This window comes from Scyliorhinus torazame, chromosome 6 (genome assembly GCF_047496885.1).
Source record: "Scyliorhinus torazame isolate Kashiwa2021f chromosome 6, sScyTor2.1, whole genome shotgun sequence".
In the NCBI taxonomy this organism is placed as follows: Eukaryota; Metazoa; Chordata; class Chondrichthyes; order Carcharhiniformes; family Scyliorhinidae; genus Scyliorhinus; species Scyliorhinus torazame.
The window spans coordinates 305,087,852-305,107,474 of record NC_092712.1 but is presented as its reverse complement, the minus strand read 5'-3'; the positions used below and the strand labels follow the sequence as shown (position 1 = coordinate 305,107,474).

Here is a 19,623-nt window from a genome sequence, read left to right as displayed (position 1 = left end):
TCCCGGCCTCTGCTTCCGTCCTGAGCCAAGTCGAACCTCCAGCCGACATGGTCCGAGATTACTATCCCCACGTACTCTGCCCCCACCACCCTCACCAACACCTCGTGGCTCAATACAAAAAAGAAAAATCGATTCTGGAGTGTATCTTATACACGTGCAAGAAGAAGGAGTACGCCCTCTCCCCCGGGTTCTTAAACCTCCACGGGTCCACCATACCCATCCTTTCCATCAACCCTCCCAGCTCCTTCGCCACCCACAGCTTTCTCCTTGTCCAGGGGCTCGACCTGTCCACCCTCAGCTCCAACACACAATTAAAGACGCCTCCCATAATCATCTGATGCGTGGCCGAGTCCGGAATCGCTCCCGACAACCCCCTCACAAACCCATCAACCCGATTTGGTGCATATACATTCACCAACGCCACCGGTGTCCCCTCCAGCACCTCACTCACTATCATGTATCTCCCACCCGGGTTCCGCACTCCTTAGCACTCTCAAAACCCGTCTTTTTACCCGGCAAAATGGCCACCCCTCGTGACTTCGAGTCAATGAAGTACCTGACCCACTCACCCCTTTCTCAGCCTAACCTGACCCCTCGCCCGGAAGTGCGTTTCGAGCAGGAAGACCACGCCCGCCTTCAAACTCCTTGGGAGCGGAGAGACCCGAGATCTCTTCACTGGCCTGTTGAGCCCCCGCACATTCCATGTTATGAGCCTTACCAGCCGCTTGCGCCTCCATTCCCTTCTACATCCACCATCCTCCCTCACTGATTCAGTCCCCTTTAATTTCACCCTGAACCGGGCCCATCGAAGTTGGCCACCTTCTCCACCCATGACCACGCTTCCCGTCCAACTCCAACACTGCCAAGTCGCATCTCCCTGCCCCTCCCTCCCCCCCCCACCCCTCTATCCTCTGCCATCGCCCCCACCTCACTTCTGTTCACCAGCATTACCTGACAGCTTGGCAGCTCCTGCCCGAAGGCTCCTCCTATCTACCCCTCCCCCACTCCTTCCTCCTTGATCCGTGCAAGCAGCTCCCTGTGGACCTCCCGCTCCCCCACCCAAACAAAGACACATCCAAAACTACAGGTCACCTCCTCCAAAAAATAAACACCACCACAGGCGGCAGGAGGGGGGTGGGGGGGCAGTCGCCCCCTTACAAAGCTAATGCCCCTTAACAAATAGTCATCCCAATGAAATCGCCCCCCCGCCCGAGAAAAAAGAAAAGCCCCCCCACCATCCAATCCCCACTCTACCCGTGTTCTCCGAATTCTGCTGTGCCAACACCTCTGTCTCCCAACAAGGTTCAGTTCTCCCCCAGTTTATGATCTTTTGGCCTCCTTGCGGTTTCAAAATAGTACTCCCGGCCTTCGAAGGTCACCCACAGTTTCGCCGGTTACAGCACCCCGACCTGATCTGCCGTCGACAGAGAGCCGCCTCGGCCCTGTTAAACCCAGCACGCCTTGTTGCCAGCTCCGCTCCGATGCTCTGGTATACTCGGACCTTGTTTTCTTCACATTCACAGGTTCCGTTCCCCCCCCCCGGTCCACATTTACACCAACTTTGTAACTAAACATTGGTGAATGGAGGAGTGTTTACCCCACGATCACCTTCAGTCAGGTAACTCATTTCAGACAAGGAATCAACACTCGCGAGTCTACAATGTTCTGCCGATACACAGAAGGTTCAAGCAAGGAGGGGGGTTATTTGATCCATTGTCTTTCCGTGTGCTCCTTTGACACTGTCAGAACACAAGTTCACCAGCTGTGGGCTGGTTTAGCTCAGTGGGCTAGTCAGTTGGTTTGTGATGCAGAACAAGGCTAGCAGCGCGGGTTCAATTCCCGTACCAGCTTACCCGAACAGGCGCCGGAATGTGGCGACATGGAGCTTTTCACAGTAACTTCATACTCGTGACAATAAAAGGTTATTATTTTTATTGGAATATTGACCTGGAACATTATCTCGGATTTCCTCCACAGATGCTGCCTGACCTACTGAGTATTTCCGGCATTTCCTGTATTTATTTCTGAATTCCAGTATCTGTATTATTTTTCTGCTGTATTTGTACTGCAAGAACTTAACAGGAAACTATTGAAAATAAATCCGCATTTCCTGATCTTTCAAATGTTGCATCATCTTCATCTCCCACAATGATCTTACCATCTGGTTCTTTTCCAAATGCATTGATGACATCTATCCAGGCAGCCCATGTCTTGGTGAAATATTCAGCCCCGTACATCTCCACCATGGTCTTTCTCATCTTTTCGCTCCACTTTGAGACATCGCGAACACCTGGAATCAAGCAGGATTGGTGAAGATCGATATTCCGGAGAAATAACACTGCCACAAATTAATGGTGAAATTCGAGGCTGTTCGCCCAGTCTCCCATTGTAACCTTGTTGGGAAAATGGTGGGATAACCAGAGAAATGATATAAAGTGTTAAAATGGTATGTTCATTATATTAAGGTACACAGGTGAAGGGCGTTGGTTATTAAGTACTTTGAGTACTTACGAAGAGAGACTGCTGGGACACTTTATTTGGTAGGTAGAGGAGGGCAAATGTGATGCTGCGTTCTGTAAATAAACCAATTATAAAGGAAAAGATTTGCATCTAGTTTCATAAATTAGGAATCAATCTGTCAGGAAGGACCAGCTTCTGCCACTTGGCCTGTGAGAGGGGCCAGGGTTGGAGCGTTTAATCTTCACGGAGTTTTAACAATGTACCTTTATAACTGCCTTTTGCAGGATTCAGACCTCGTTGATCATTTAGGCCAAGAACCATTTTTTTAAGAAAGTAGAATTTTAAGGGACTTGGCAGCTGTTAAACTTGAGTCGGAGCTCCATGGCAACCATTAATCCTTCAGACTCGCAACCTCAAAATCCCATCTCATAACCGTACTGGGGAGGAATCAAGACCCCAGTTTGGGGAGCTCTGTTCTATGGGGTTCTGTGGAATTCCCTGCCCAGTGAAGCAGTTGAGGCTACCTTGTTAAATGTTTTGAAGGCAAAGGTGGAGATATCTTTGAACAGTAAAGGAATTAAGGGTATGCTGAGCGGGTGGGTAAGTGGAGCTGAGTCCACAAAATGATCAGCCATGATCTGGTTGAATGGCGGAGCAGGCTCGAGGGGACAGGCGGCCTACTCCTGCTCCTCGTTCTTATGGATCCAAATGGGATTTAAAAAACACACGAGGGAAACTGAAAGAGTAAGATGCAAACCCTGTGCCTGCAAGAATACAACTGTTCACTTTTCAACTGCCAGTCACTGATTTTGTTTCATTAATCCCAGGGTTTTGAAATTCACACTGAGAAGGAATCTTCTCTCATAAGTTAAGGGCCTTGAATTCTGAGTGACTGCCATGAGGGATATTTAAAGCTCATGGCGTAAAATTATTTTCGACCCAGAGGTTACGCAGGCGCAAACCAACAGCCAGAGGCCAGTTCGAAACTAGGCCTCAGGCTTCATTTCAACAGGTTCAACGAGATACAAATGCCTTTTGTACCTCCACAGGAGGCTCACCTGTCTGGGGAATCGGATTTTAGGCCCCGCAGGCGTGTAGTGTGTTTGGGGAGGTTGTGGGATTCTTGTCTATAAGTATTTCCTATAACACCACCACCAAACGAGCATACTCACTCTTATCAAGGCTTACTATGTCTTCCTGAGAAATATAGGCATTTGCCCCCCACACAACCAGTTTGCAAACCAGGCTGGGATATTTTGAGGCGGTGATTAGAGCGGCGATTCCACCGCCACTCCAACCCAGAAGAGAAAATCTCCTGAAGTGCAATGCCTGGAAAGAATGGCAAGATTCATGAGAGTTTGCCATGGCATGAGAATATAGATATAGAGTCATTGCGGCACAGAATGAAACCATTCAACCCATCAAGCCGCTGCCAGCTCTCTGCATAGCAACCCAGTCAGTGCCATTTCTCCACTCAATCCGTCATCCAGCTAGTTTATTTACCTCGAGGGTCCATCCAATTTCCCTTTGAAATCATCGATTGTCTCCACTTCCTTCACCCTCCGAGGCAAGAAGTTCCACAGAGTCGGACGGCACGTAGCACGGTGGTTAGCACTGTTGCTTCCCAAGCCAGGGACCCGGGTTCGATTCCCGGCTTGGGTCACTGTCTGTGCGGAGTCTGCACGTTCTCCCCATGTCTGGGTGGGTTTCCTCCGGGTGCTCCGGTTTCCTCCCACAAGCCCCAAAAGATGTGCAGTTAGGTAATTTGGACATTCTGAATTCTCCCTGTGTACCCGAACAGGCGCCGGAATGTGGTGACTAGCGGCGTTTCACAGTAACTTCATTACGGTGTTAATGTAAGCTTACTTGTGACAATAAAGATTATTATTATTATGTCCGAGAATGGGCAGAAGGCCAGTCGTCTCTTGGCTTGCCAGTTGAAATGGGAGGCGGCCTCGCGAGAGATTATTCAGGATCGCTGGTGGGCTGGTGTCTGTGTCCGACAAAGCCAGTGGGGCTTTTGAAGCGTTCTACAAGAACAATTCTAGGTCGGAGCCGCCTGGGGTGTGATCGGGTATGTTGGAGTTCCTGGAGGGCCTAGTGAGTCCAAGGTGGAGGAGGAAGAGCGGGAAGGGTTGGACGAGCCATAGGGAGCAGAGGAGGTCTTGACAGCCACAGGGCGAATGCAGACAGGCAAGGTCCCCGGGGGCAGAAAGGTTCCTGGTGGAATTTTATAAGACGTTTGCAGGACAGTTGATACCATTACAATAATATGACCTACACTCCATCGAGTCATTGTCCTTTTTAGGGAGCAGTGATAGCGAGGCCTGAGACAGCATTGGTGGCAGTGTTCCCCTTGATAGCAAGTCAACGAACATGTACCGCAGGTGCACGGCCAGTGCCGCCGTGAATCTTTGTAGAAGCCCGCCGGTAATCCATCCGGCCCCGGCGCCTGCCCCGCCTGCATGGAGTTACTCTCCATGACTTTCCCAGTTCTAGTGGTGCTCCCAGGCCCCGTTTCCTATCCTCCCTCAAGACTGTAATGTCCAGTGCATCGAGGAACTGCCTCATCTTCGAGTCTCCCCTCTGGGGGCTCGGTGATGTACAATTTCCAGTAGAATGTTGCGACGGCATCATTAATCTCGCCTGGCGCTGCAACTAGTTTGCAGTTCCTGTCCTTCACCTGCGCTATTTCCCTCGGGGCTGCCGGCTTCCTCAGCTGGTGAGCTAGCAGGCAGCTGGCCTTGTCTCCACGTCTGGCAGAGCTGGTTTACTGCTCTCCCAGTGGAGAGCAAGTCAACTTCCATTTGTAAATGTTTCCTCTCCGCTAGTTCCACGGTTGGGATGGTGGAGTACCACCAATCCACATCCAGTATGGAGTCGAGCAACTATTGCCTAGTCACCCTCTCCTTCCTATTCCTGAGAGCCGTGTATGCTATAATCTCCCCCCTCATCACCAACTTCACTGCCCTCGGGGAAAGGGGGGGGTTGGGACAGCCCATCTCCAATCTCACATCCAAACGGTGTGGTGCATGGTCAGAGGGCACTATTGCAGAGTATTCCTCCCCTACCATCTCTGGAAGCACCAATATTTCCACTACAAAGAAGGTCTTGGGCAGAGCAGGAACCATATCAAGCTGTGATACAACCAGAAAGAATGCTTTCAATGGTGCACCTGGGACTTGGGGAGAAGGAGAACTCCCTTTCCCTTGGGTGTGTGAACTTCCATGGGTCCACTGCCCCATCTGCTGCATGAAGACGTTCCCTGGGCCTCGTCGCCATGGCCTGGGCCTCGTCTCCGTGGCCTGGGCCTCGGCTCCTCGCTCTGTGACTGGATCCTGAACTTCCTACCCCACAGACCACAATCAGTAAGGATAGGCAACAACACCTCCTCCACGGTCATCCTCAACACCGGTGCCCCACAAGGCTGTGTCCTCAGCCCCTACTATACTCCTTATACACCAATGACTATGACTAAATTCCCCTCCAACTCGATTTCAAATTTGCTGATGACACCACCGTAGTGGGTCGGAATTCAAACAATGACCATACAGAGTACAGGAATGAGATAGAGAATCTGGTGAACTGGTGCGACGACAATAATCTCTCCCTCAATGTCAACAAAACGAAGGAGATTGTCATCGACTTCAGGAAGGGTAGTGGAGAACATGCCCCTGTCTACATCAATGGGAACGAAGTAGAAAGGTCGAGAGCTTCAAGTTTTTAGGTGTGCAGATCACCAACAGCCTGTCTAGGTCCCCCCATGACGACACTATAGTTAAGAAAGCCCACTAACGACTACTTTCTCAGAAGACTGAGGACGTTTGGCATGTCAGCTACAACTCTCACCGTCTTTTACAGGTGCACCATAGAAAGCATTCTTTCTGGTTGTATCACAGCTTGGTATGGAGCCTGCTCTGCCCAAGACCACAGGAAACTACAAAATGTCGTGAATGTAGCCCAGTCCATCACGCAAACCAGCCTCCCATCCATTGACTCTATCTATAATTCCCGCTGCCTCGGAAAGGCAGGCAGCATAATTAAGGACCCCACGCACCCCGGACATACTCTCTTCCACCTCCTTCCGTCAGGAAAAAGATACCAAAGTTTGAGGTCACGTACCAACCGACTCAAGAACAGCTTCTTCCCTACTGCCTTCAGACTTTTGAATGGACCTACCTCGTATTAAGTTGATCTTTTCTCTACACCTTGCTATAACTGTAACATTATATTCTGCAGTCTCTCCTTCCTTCCCTATGTACGGTATGCATTGTTTGTACAACATGCAAGAAACAATACTTTTCATTGGATACTAATACACGTGACAATAATAAATCAAATCAAGCGTTCCGATCTCTAGCCACGTTCAACTGTTTCCCCGATTTGGGGTTGGATTGGTCCGTCCCTGGAGCCTGTACACAGTTGGCATTTCCTCCCGCCCCCCCCCATGTTGGGGATTTCTACCATAGTTTTGTTATATAGACTGGGTCATCCCAGTTAGGGGTGTACACATTCACAAGCATCACGAGTGCCTTTTCCAGGGCACTGCTAACAATGACGTACCAGATGGGTTTGTCACCGTGAAGGCTTGATCCTGTTGGACAGTATCCCCCCGCCCCCCCAAGCCCTCGTGCTGTAATATGCTTGGAAAGTTTGTCCCATCCATCTTTTTCTTATCTTCAGACGGTCCTTCTCCCTCAGATGCGTCTCTCAGAGGAAGATTACGTCGACCCTCATGCTTTTCAGATGGGCGAAGACTATGGATCTTTTCACTGGGCCGTTAAGTCCCCTGGTGTTCCAGGTGACTAGAAATAGTAGATCCATTGGCAGTCATTTTTTAAAATTCTTTGGACTCTGGAATGGTTCCTACAGATTGGTGGGTAGCTAATATAACCTCACTATTCAAAAAGGAAGGAGGGAAAACAGGGAACAGTAGACCAGTGAGCCTAACGTCGGTAGTCGGGAAATTGCTGGAGTCCATTATCAAGGATTTGATAGCACAGCATTTGGAACACAGTGGTGAAATCAGACAAAGTCAGCATGGATTTACGAAAGGCAAATCATGCTTGACAAATCTACTGGAATTCTTTGAAGATTAAACTGGTACAGTTGACCAGGGAGAACCGGTGGATGTGGTCTATTTAGACTTTCCGGAGGCTCTCAACAAGGTCACACATAGCAGATTACTGTGTAAAGTTTTTTTTAAATAAATTAGAGTACCCAATTATTTTTTTTCCAATTTGGGGGCAATTTAGTGTGACCAATCCACCTAACCTGCATATCTTTGGGTTGTCGGGGTGAAACCTACGCAGACAAAGGGAGAATATGCAAACTCCACAGAGAATGACCCAGAGCCGGGATCGAACCCGAGTCCTCATCGTCGTAGGCAGCGGTGCTAACCACTGCGCCACCGTGCCGTCCCGATTACTATGTAAAGTTAAAGCGCATGGGATTGCAGGTAGTTCCTCGAGATGGATACAAGGCCGGTTTGCACATGGGATAAATGTGTCTTTTTCCGATTGGCAAGCATAACTACTGTGTTACCGCAGAGATCTGTGCTAGGACCCCAACTGTTCACATTATATATTAATGATTTGGACGAGAGAACTAAATGTAGTATTTCCAGATTTGCAGATGATACAAAGCTGGGTGGGAGGGTGAGCTGTGAGGAGGATGCAGAGATGCTTCAGTGGGATTTGGACATGCTGAGTGAGTGGGCATATGCATGGCAGATGCAGTATAATGTGTCTAAATGTGAGGTTATCCACTTTGGTAACAAAAATAGGAAGGCAGATTATTATTTGAATGGGTGTAAATTGAGAGAGGCGGATACTCAGCAAGACCTTAGTGTCCTCGTGCATCAGACGCTGAAAGTAAGTGCGCAGGTACAGCAGGCAGTAAAGGAGGTATGTTGGCCTTCATAGCGAAATGATTTGCGTACAGGAATAGGGAGGGGGTGTTACTACAATTATGTAGGGCACTGGTGAGGCCACACCAGGGGTATTGTGTGTGGTTTTGGTGTCCGTATCTGAGGAAGGATGTTCTTGCTATGGAGGGAGTGGAGCGAAGGTTTACCAGACTGATTCCTGGGATGGCGGGACTGTCATTTGAGGAGACTAAGTCAGTTAGGATTATATTCATTGGAGTTTAGAAGAGTGAGAGAGGATCTCATTGAAACTTAGAAATTTGTAACAGGATTAGGCCGGGTAGATTAAGATTGTTCCCAATGGCAGAGGAGTCCAGAACTAGGGGTCACAGTTTGAGGATAAGGGGTAAACCTTATAGGACTGAGGTGAGCAGACATTTCTGCACCCAGAGAGTGGTGAATCTGTGGAATTCGCTACCACCAAATGTAGTTGAGGCAAAAACACTCTGTGGTTTCCCTTCGCCTGGAGGCCGTCCAAGATGCCTTTATTCTCAATGTCGCAATGTGTGACCTGTTGCAACCAGTGTTCTACCCTCCCCACTACTCCCCCTCTCTACCCCCTGACCCCCCACCCCCGGCTCTACCCCTCGGGTCCCCTCCTTCCCGAAATTCAACCCCGCTTGCTCATCCCCCCTCCTTGCACCCCACCCAAGTGTTGTGCCCCCCTTCTATCAGGCACTCTCTCCCTGTTGGGAGCCGTGCCACGGACACCCCATCTCTCCTTACTTCCTCGCGCTAGCATGCTCACTAATGTGGTGGCTACCGCCCTGGGAGCGATTTCCCCTTTTCCTGCCCTTGGTGTTTCTTTCTCCCCGCCCCCCCTGCCAATGCCCCCACCCCACCCCACCACCCCCCCCCCCCCCACCCCCCCACCCCTACCCCACCTCTCTTTTCCTGTTTTTGTACCCTTCTAGAACATAGAAAAATACAGCACAGAACAGGCCCTTCGGCCCACGATGTTGTGCCGAACCTTTGTCCTAGATTAATCCTAGATTATCATAGAATTTACAGTGCAGAAGGAGGCCATTCGGCCCATTGAGTCTGCACCAGCTCTTGGAAAGAGCACCCTACCCAAGGTCAACACCTCCACCCAACACTAAGGGCTATTTTGGACACTAAGGGCAATATATCATGGCCAATCCACCTAACCTGCACATCTTTGGACTGTGGGAGGAAACCGGAGCACCTGGAGGAAACCCACGCACACACGGGGAGGATGTGGGAGCCTATGTTCCCAACTTATGCACTTCAATTCTTGTCTGACAACATCATATTTACCCTTCCCCCAATTGTAAACCTTGCCCTGTTGCACGCACCTATCCCTCCCCATTACTAAAGTGAAAGTCACAGAATTGTGGTCACTATCTCCAAAATGCTCCCCCACTAACAAGTCTATCACAGTGACCCAAGCCGGAATCGAACCTGGAACCCTGGAGCTGTGAAGCAATTGTGCTATCCACAATGCTACCGTGCTGCTCTTAAGAACAAATTAATCTACACTATATCATTCTACCGTAATTCATGTACCTATCTAATAGCTGCTTGAAGGTCCCTAATGTTTCCGACTCAACTACTTCCACAGGCAGTGCATTCCATGCCCCCACTACTCTCTGGGTAAAGAACCTACCTCTGACATCCCCCCTATATCTTCCGCCATTCACCTTAAATTTAACAAACCTTGTAATGGTTTGTTCCACCCGGGGAAAAAGTCTCTGACTGTCTACTCTATCTATTCCCCTGATCATCTTATAAACCTCTATCAAGTCGCCCCTCATCCTTCTCCGTTCTAATGAGAAAAGGCCTAGCACCCTCAACCTTTCCTCGTAAGACCTACTCTTCATTCCAGGCAACATCCTGGTAAATCTCCTTTGCACCTTTTCCAAAGCTTCCACATCCTTCCTAAAATGAGGCGACCAGAACTGTACACAGTACTCCAAATGTGGCCTTACCAAAGTTTTGTACAGCTGCATCATCACCTCACGGCTCTTAAATTCAATCCCTCTGTTAATGAACGCTAGCACACCATAGGCCTTCTTCACAGCTCCATCCACTTGAGTGGCAACTTTCAAAGATGTATGAACATAGACCCCAAGATCTCTCTGCTCCTCCACAATGCCAAGAACCCTACCGTTAACTGTGTATTCCGCATTCATATTTGTCCTTCCAAAATGGACAACCTCACACTTTTCAGGGTTAAACTCCATCTGCCACTTCTCAGCCCAGCTCTGCATCCTATCTATGTCTCTTTGCAGCCGACAACAGCCCTCCTCACTATCCACAACTCCAACAATCTTTGTATCGTCTGCAAATTTACTAACCCACCCTTCAACTCCCTCATCCAAGTCATTAATAAAAATCATAAACAGCAGAGGACCCAGAACTGATCCTTGCGGTACATCACTGGTAACTGGGATCCAGGCTGAATATTTGCCATCCACCACCACTTTCTGACTTCTATCGGTTAGCCAGTTCGTTATCCAACTGGCCAAATTTCCCACTATCCCATGCCTCCTTACTTTCTGCATAAGCCTACCATGGGGAACCTTATCAAATGCCTTACTAAAATCCATGTACACTACATCCACTGCTTTACCTTCATCCACATGCTTGGTCACCTCCTCAAAGAATTCAATAAGACTTGTAAGGCAAGACCTACCCCTCACAAATCCGTGCTGACTATCCCTAATCAAGCATTGTCTTTCCAGATGTACAGAAATCCTATCCTTCAGTACCCTTTCCATTACTTTGCCTACCACCGAAGTAAGACTAACTGGCCTGTAATTCCCAGGGTTATCCCTAGTCCCTTTTTTGAACAGGGGCACAACATTCGTCACTCTCTAATCCCCTGGTACCACCCCTGTTGACAGTGAGGACAAAAAGATCATTGCCAATTTCATCTCTTGCTTCCCATAGAATCCTTGGATATATGCCGTCAGGCCCGGGGAATTTGTCTATCCTCAGGTTTTTCAAAATGCCCAACACATCTTTCTTCCTAACAAGTATTTCCTTGAGCTTACCAATCTGTTTCACACTGTCCTCTCCAACAATATGGCCCCTCTCATTTGTAAATACAGAAGAAAAGTACTCGTTCAAGACCTCTCCTATCTCTTCAGACTGAATACACAATCTCCCGCTACTGTCCTTCATCGGACCTACCCTCGTTCTAGTCATTCTCATATTTCTCACAAATGTGTAAAAGGCCTTGGGGTTTTCCTTGATCCTACCCGCCAAAGATTGTTCATGCCCTCTCTTAGCTCTCCTAATCCCTTTCTTCAGTTCCCTCCTGGCTATCTTGTATCCCTCCAATGCCCTGTCTGAACCTTGTTTCCTCAGCCTTACATAAGTCTCCTTTTTCCTCATAACAAGACATTCAACCTCTCTTGACAACCATGGTTCCCTCACTCGACCATCTCTTCCCTGCCTGACAGGGACATACATATCAAGGACACGTAGTACCTGTTCCTTGAACAAGTTCCTCGTTTCACTTGTGTCCTTCCCTGGCAGCCTATGTTCCCAACTTATGCACTTCAATTCTTGTCTGACAACATCGTATTTACCCTTCCCCCAATTGTAAACCTTGCCCTGTTGCACGCACCTATCCCTCTCCATTACTAAAGTGAAAGTCACAGAATTGTGGTCACTATCTCCAAAATGCTCCCCCACTAACAAATCTATCACTTGCCCTGGTTCATTACCAAGTACCAAATCCAATATTGCCTCCCCTCTGGTCGGACAATCTACATACTGTGTTAGAAAAGCTTCCTGGACACACTGCACAAACACCACCCCATCCAAACTATTTGATCTAAAGAGTTTCCACTCAATGTTTGGGAAGTTAAAGTCACCCATGACTACTACCCTGTGACTTCTGCACCTTTCCAAAATCTGTTTCCTAATCTGTTCCTCCACATCTCTGCTACTATTGGGGGGGCCTATAGAAAACTCCTAACAAGGTGACTGCTCCTTTCCTATTTCTGACTTCAATCCATACTACCTCAGTAGGCAGATACTCCTCGAACTGCCTTTCTGTAGCTGTTATACTATCTCTAATTAACAATGCCACCCCCGCCCCCCCCCCCCACCTCTTTTACCACCCTCCCTAATCTTATTGAAACATCTATAACCAGGGACCTCCAACAACCATTTCTGCCCCTCTTCTATCCAAGTTTCCATGATGGCCACCACATCGTAGTCCCAAGTACCGTTCCATGCCTTAAGTTCACCCACCTTATTCCTGATGCTTCTTGCGTTGAAGCATACACACTTCAACCCATCTCCGTGCCTGCAAGTACTCTCCTTTGTCAGTGTTCCCTTCCCCACTGCCTCACTACACGCTTTGGCGTCCTGAATATCGGCTAGCTTAGTTGCTGGACTACAAATCCGGTTCCCATTCCCCTGCCAAATTAGTTTAAACCCTCCCGAAGAGTACTAGAAAACCTCCCTCCCAGGATATTGGTGCCCCTCTGGTTCAGATGCAACCCGTCCTGCTTGTACAGGTCCCACCTTCCCCAGAATGCGGTCCAATTATCCAAATACCTGAAGCCCTCCCTCCTACACCATTTCTGCAGCCACGTGTTCAGCTGTACTCTCTCCCTATTCCTAGCCTCGCTATCACGTGGCACCGGCAACAAACCAGAGATGACAACTCTGTCTGTCCTGGCTTTTAACTTCCAGTCTAACTCCCTAAACTCGTTTATTACCTCCACACCCCTTTTCCTACCTACGTCATTGGTACCAATGTGCACCACGACTTCTGGCTGCTCCCCCTCCCCCTTAAGGATCCTGAAGGTACGATCCAAGACATCCCTGGCCCTGGCACCCGGGAGGCAACATACCTTCCGGGAGTCTCGCTCGCGACCACAGAATCTCCTATCTATTCCCCTAACCATTGAATCTCCTGCTACTATTGCTTTTCTATTCTCCCCCCCCTTCCCTTCTGAGCCCCAGAGCCAGACTCAGTGCCAGAGACCTGGCCGCTATCCCCCCCAACAGCATTCAAAATGGTATACTTGCTTTGAAGGGGAACGGCCACGAGGGATCCCTGCACTGTCTGCCTGTTTGTTTTATTTCCCCTGACTGTAACCCAGCTACTCTTGTCCTGTACCTTGGGTGCGGTTACCTCCCTGTAACTCTTCTCTATCACCACCTCTGCCTCACGGATGATCCGGATTTCATCCAGCTTCAGCTCCAGTTCCCTAACACGGTCTTTGAGGAGCTGGAGTTGGGTGCACTTCCCGTAGGTATAGTCAGCAGGGACGCCGATGGTATCCCTCACCACCCACATACTACAGGAGGAGCATGCAACTGGCCTAGCCTCCATCCCTTCTTACTTTACAGAATACCACTTCTAGATCGGGCCCCTGCACTCCTGGGACTAACATTCGTGTAGAAGCAAGGCATCATCATCCCGTGCAATTGCTCTTTTGTGTCCATTACTGCTGTTGCCTTCCCGGCCTATTCTTGCGGATGAACCCTTCCGCTTCACCTAGTGTGGTAAAATAGTGTTCCTTGATTAAAACGATTTCCAATTAAGGGTCAATTTAGCGTGGCCAAACCACCTAACCAGCACATCTTTGGGTTGTGGGGGCGAAACACACGCAGACACAGGGAGAATGGGCAAACTCCACACGGACAGTGACCCGGAGCTGGGATTGAACCCGGGCCTTCAGCTCCGTGAGGCAGCAATGCTAACCACTGTGCCACCATGCCGCCTGAAATAGTGTTCCCTGTTCCGATAGGCCACCCACAGTTTGGCCAGGTACAGCATCCTAAATCGCACCTTGCTTTTAAACAAAGCTGCTTTTGACTCCATTGAGTTTGGCCGGGCGCTCAGCTAGGTCTGCCCCAATGTCTTGGCACACGTGGATCGTATGCCCTTCCCATTTGCAAGATTGTTTGTGCCTTGCCCAGTTCAGGATCTTCTCCTTGTTCTGGAAGCAGTGGAGTTTGGCGCTGATGACCCGCGGTGGTTCTCCTGATTTTGGCCTCTGCCAGAGTGACCTGTGGGCCCTGTCCACTTTTGGGGGTTTGCGGAAGCTTGCGCCCCTGAGCAGCTTACCCAGCATTTGTACCACATATTGTGTGGGGATTCTGCCCTCAGTGCCCTTCGGTATAGCCACAATTCAGAGGTTACTACAGCGAGACCGGTTCTCTTGGTCCTCCTCCTTCCCCTTGAGTGTTCCCTGGGTCACCAGCAACATGGCCACCTCCGCTTCCAATGAGATGATGCGGTCGCCTTGGTCAGTAGCTGCCTTCTCGACCTCCTACACTGGCCCCTCTGTTCTTTCTATCGCCTCCATGAAGGGGGCGAAACATCTGTAACCACAATCTCCTTCTTTATAGTGTCTCTATGTTTAAGGAGCTCCTGCGGAGGAGTTCCATCCATTAGCCTATTGGCAGATAGGCCAGCGTTAGTGCATTCCGGCTTCTAATCTCTCTCGACCTCCTCTGAGACAGAACATTCTGGATTCTAATCACTCTCTGGCTGCTTACTGGTTTTAAATTCAGATGTAAAATGTAAATCTCTGTCGCTGAGCATAAATAACAATTCTCCTTTCATTATTGAACTAATAAAAACCTTTCGTTTTCCATCTCTTTTTTCACTCCATCTTATTGGAATTTCACTCCTTTAATTTTGGAATGATATCGATTTTAAAGCGAGGCGTAAATGGAAACAAAATAGCTGAACAAATGTTTCCGGAAATGCTGTTTGGAGTCGCACATTTCCCAAATGCTCCCAGTTACATAACGGACAACAGCTCTGCCCTGCCTCTCGACTTTACAACTTTTCCAATTCCATCTAAATTCACAGTTTGCTATTTGAAGCCCTGTGCCGAACCTAACTGTGACCACAGAAAGCACTGTGGCCGGAAGGTGAGGGTATTTATCCGATACACAAACCTTCATCAGATCCACTGCATCCTGTGCATCCATGTGATAGAAATCCAAAGGATACTCCCGTTGCGGAGGGATGGAGCGCCCATAGCCCCGAGGGTCCCAGGAAACAACTGTGAAACGTTCCTTGTTCAAAGACTTCAGCTGAGGTCCAAAATCAGTCTGACTGCTGCCTGGAAGTGGAAAACAGAAATGTAAATCTGCCCAATCTTCAAATTCCACTCAGAATGGCAGCTTCCGTTAGTGCTGCATTTACTACTCTACAGCACTCAGAGGAGCAACATGTGACAAAACCTACTCCAACTGCTGCTGTCCACACAGCGCTCTTTGGCAATGATTAAAATAGATTTTTATCCCTCTGGATAGCCCTCAGTTTTCTCATTCACCTATTGCAGGGGCAGTAATTTATGTCCCCTGGCCTGTTTCTCAGGTACCAGCCCAGACTGTCTGTCTCTCAGTTATTCAATCAGTTTCCCAGTGGATTTCTGAGCAGGACTCGTCCTCTGCTCCATCCATCAGCTGTTTAAGTCCACATTCAGCCGGGTTCATTAGATCCTGCTCCGGAACAGAGAGGCACAAATTTGGGGAGGTTCCACCCCAGCAGCACAAACTGAATTGTAGCAACCCATTTATATAAATGATGGCACACTGAATCATAGAATGATAATACCCAGAAGGAGGCCATTCAGCCTCTCATACTCATGACAGCTCTTTCAGAGAGCTATCCACCCGATCTCTACACTTTCCACACACCCCTTTGGGAAGCCATCTGAGGAAGACATGAGAAGCGCGGCCAAATATGAGCAATAAGATCAAGGACCACATCAGCCAGTGCAGTTCTTGTAATGAATAGCAAGCCAAAGAACCGCTCATGTCATCACACACTGACCACAGCTAAACCTTTGATTACATCTCTTCATTCATTGAAACTGACCATCTCATCACTGTTGACTACTAGTCACAACTGAGAGTCAGTGACTACCAATGGGACCATAGAATGGCTGAAAGCACCCTCCACTCGCCATGGAATTCCCAACAATGTAATAAGTGACAGCGGGCCTCAGTTCATGAGCGAAGAGTTCAGACACTTCACGAATGATTGGGAATTTCAGCACTGTGCATCATCCCCACACTATCCCCAGTCAAATGGAAACCTGAGACAGCAGTGCAAATTACCAAAGGGATCATCAAACAACACGATCCAGCATAGATGTGCACAAAGCAATCTTAAGAGTGGAGGAACACACCTAATATCTACTCCCTCAGACAAAAGCCTTTAGAACAGCAGTTGTTACAAGTGTCAGTAGCTTCCCCAAAAGCTTTCAATAGCTGGCTTGTAATGCAGAACAATGCCAGCAGCGCGGGTTCAATTCCCGTACCGGCCTCCCCGAACAGGCGCCGGAATGTGGTGACTAGGGGTTTTTCACAGTAACTTCACTGAAGCCTACTTGTGACAATAAGCGATTATTATTGTTATTATTACATGCTTGAAAAAGCTTCAAAACGCCTGACAGCCTTTGAAATGCAAAGTTCATTGTGCTGCGAGAAAAGAGGAAGTGATACCACTTCGTTCCTTTGACGTGATAAGGGGCTGTCAATCATAACAAGACTGTTTATAAATATTGTGGTTAGCATCAATGCAGGGTACTTGAGATGCATTCAAGCATGAAGGGAAAGATAAATAAACAATGAACCAAGCAGCTGTATCCAAACCATGTAACTGTCAATCCCAGGCTAGTGAGGTATTGCTCTGTGAAATTGAATGGCTGCTGTTTTAAAGTTTTTGTCTGAGGGAGATGTCAGGAAAGGGTAAGTGTTGCTACATTGATTCTTACTGAACTGCCTGGACAGCTCATCAGATGTCAGGCAGAGCAGTTCAGGCTGAGGAGGCCACATCAGAATTTAAAAAGCCAGACCAGGAGGATGCTGTGGAGCAGAGAGCTGCCTGAGATCACCATGCCAACGGTGATCTTCAGGTTGCCCAGGGCTGGAAAGGGCAGACAAGACACGGGACCCCCATCCCGGAGGAAGTCCCGGGGTCAACCCCTCACCCACAGGCCTCACCCAGGACATTTGGGGGACCTGCCCTCTGCAGTCTGGCAAGGGCAGAGGGGCATATGACCTATGGCTTGACCTGCCTTGGGTTCCACCATGCCATGTGCGGGTGTCACTGCAGGGTGTAGGTGCCATGGTGCCAGGGGGCAGGGCACTAATGCCAGGGACAGGGATTGAAGGGCGTAGCTGAAAGGGGTCAAGTGGGGGAGGCCGAGTCACACTCATTTGAACGTGGTTGGTAGGGGGATGGTGACCAATCATTCCTGTGGTGGGGTGGGTTGGGGGGGGTAACCCTCCATGTCAGTTGGGGAGGGGGTTGCAGGATTTGCATTACGGGGGAAGGGGGGCCTGCCATCCATCTTTGTGATTGGGCCGCCCGTGCAAGATGGCGGCCCGATACCAGGATCCCGATGGAATCCGGCAATCTCTCCGCCACTCAGAAATCTACACGGTTCAGGAGTGAGACTCACATTTGGTTGGCGCTCCGAGCGTCAGTGGAGAGCAGTCCGGAGTCTCCACTGCCGCGAGGTCTTAATCTCCAGAATGGAGAATCCCGGCCATTATGTCAAAAGTGCGGGAAAAAAGGAAAGAATGGTTGTTGACATGTAATTATAAACATTTTAAATAAAACCAAATTATAAAAATGAACAAACTGTAAACTTACCCAGAGCCCCAGGGAGTAGCAATAGTGGATGATCCCCTTTCCCTGTTTGTTGATAATGGAGGTGAACCCCATTAACCTCTATCTTTGCAGAGGTTATCGTGCTGGAATAAAAATAAATTTAGAATCATGTTCAATTTCATAAATATATATATATAAACATTCCGTATACAAGGGCGGCACGGTGGAACAGTGGTTAGCACTGCTGCCTCACAGTGCCAGGGCCCCGGGTTCAATTCAGACCTCGGGTGACTATCTGTGTGGCGTTTGTACGTTCTCCCCGTGTCTGCCTGGGTTTCCTCCGGGTGCTCCGGTTTCCTCCCACAGTCCAAAGATGTGCGGGTTAGGTGGATTGGCCGTGCCAAATTGCCTCCTAGTGTCAGAAAGATGTGCAGGTTAGGTTAAAGGGTTATTGGGATAGGGCGGGGGAATGGGCTTGGGTCGAGTGCTCTTTCAGAGAGTTGGTGCACACCTGATGGGCCAAATGGCCTCCTTCTGCACTGTAGGGATTCTATGATTCTACACATATATATATTTATACATATTGCCCCTCCTCATTCTTCCTCTGAAAATCCAGGACATCACATTTCTCTGTGCTAAACATCTTGTCACAACCCAGAATTCGCTGGGAGACATGCTGGTAAAACCAGTTTGAACCACATCTTTCCTCCAGCACCTGAAGCAACTCTCAAGATTGTCAAAAGGAACCAATTAGCCCAGATGTCCAGAAGGGAAACAAAGTCCAAGAGATATTCTTTCCATCAAGGTGAGCGAGTACGGCCCGGAACTACAACACGCCAAGTGGATACCTGCCCCCAGGACTGGACCAGACAGGTCCCAAATCCAGACAGCCCAGATCGGCAACAACAAATTGACTAGCTGTTAGTGACAAGTGTTGGAACCACCCATCACCACTCCATCTACAAGTTTGCTGATGACACGACCGTCGTGGGTCGGATCTCAAACAACGACAGGTCAGAATACAGGAGGGAGATAGAGAACTTAGTGGCGTGGTGCAGCGACAACAATCTCTCCCTCAATGCCAGCAAAACTAAAGAGCTGGTCATTGACTTCAGGAAGCAAAGTATCATACTTAACCCTGGCTGCATCAACGGGGCTGAGGAGGAGTGAAAAACCAAGAAGCCATTTGGGTTTTGAAAAAGTTAACAAGTCCACCTCTCCCATAAAAGCTTCCACAAGCGTCAGTCTCTCATTGTTTACATTCACATTCTGGGCGGGATTTCCCCGTCCTAACACCAGTGGGATCTTCCAAAAATCCCACTCTCTTTGTCTCTAATCCCCCCACAGAGTTCAAGAAGATACTTCCCTTCCAACACCCTGTAATCCTGTGACGTTCTTCCATCCACCCCCAAAACGTCAAGCAAGCCCTTTACTCCTGTCCTGAACTTTGGACTGTTACTCCACTAGCTCGTGTCCCGGTAACACTGGCCTGCTCACTCCCTGCCTGCTTCACTGAGCTGGTCACGCACTCAGACCGTTTGTCCTTCCCTCTTGTCCTATCCCTCTCCACTCCTCCAACCTCCCCAGCACCCTCTCCCGGAACACTACCCTCCTGCAGCACTCAGGAATTCTGTGCCCCTGCCCCCCCACCTCCTGCACCATGGTG

General features: G+C 49.0%; 1 long non-coding RNA gene across 2 annotated transcripts in view; it reads right to left on the bottom strand.

The window, feature by feature from the left end:
* The window catches only part of LOC140425559 (uncharacterized), a 28,957-nt gene extending 10,852 nt beyond the window's left edge, over positions 1-18,105 (bottom strand). The window contains exons 1-3 of one of the 2 annotated variants that reach the window (XR_011947886.1): positions 18,000-18,105; positions 15,287-15,453; positions 2,159-2,290 (exon numbers count right to left, since the gene is read on the bottom strand). This is a non-coding gene — a long non-coding RNA (uncharacterized lncRNA). Of the gene's footprint in view, positions 1-2,158; positions 2,291-3,671; positions 3,790-15,286; positions 15,454-17,999 lie in introns of those variants that run through there. The other variant, XR_011947885.1, reaches the window with a different exon arrangement.
* Positions 18,106-19,623: the final 1,518 nt, after the last annotated feature.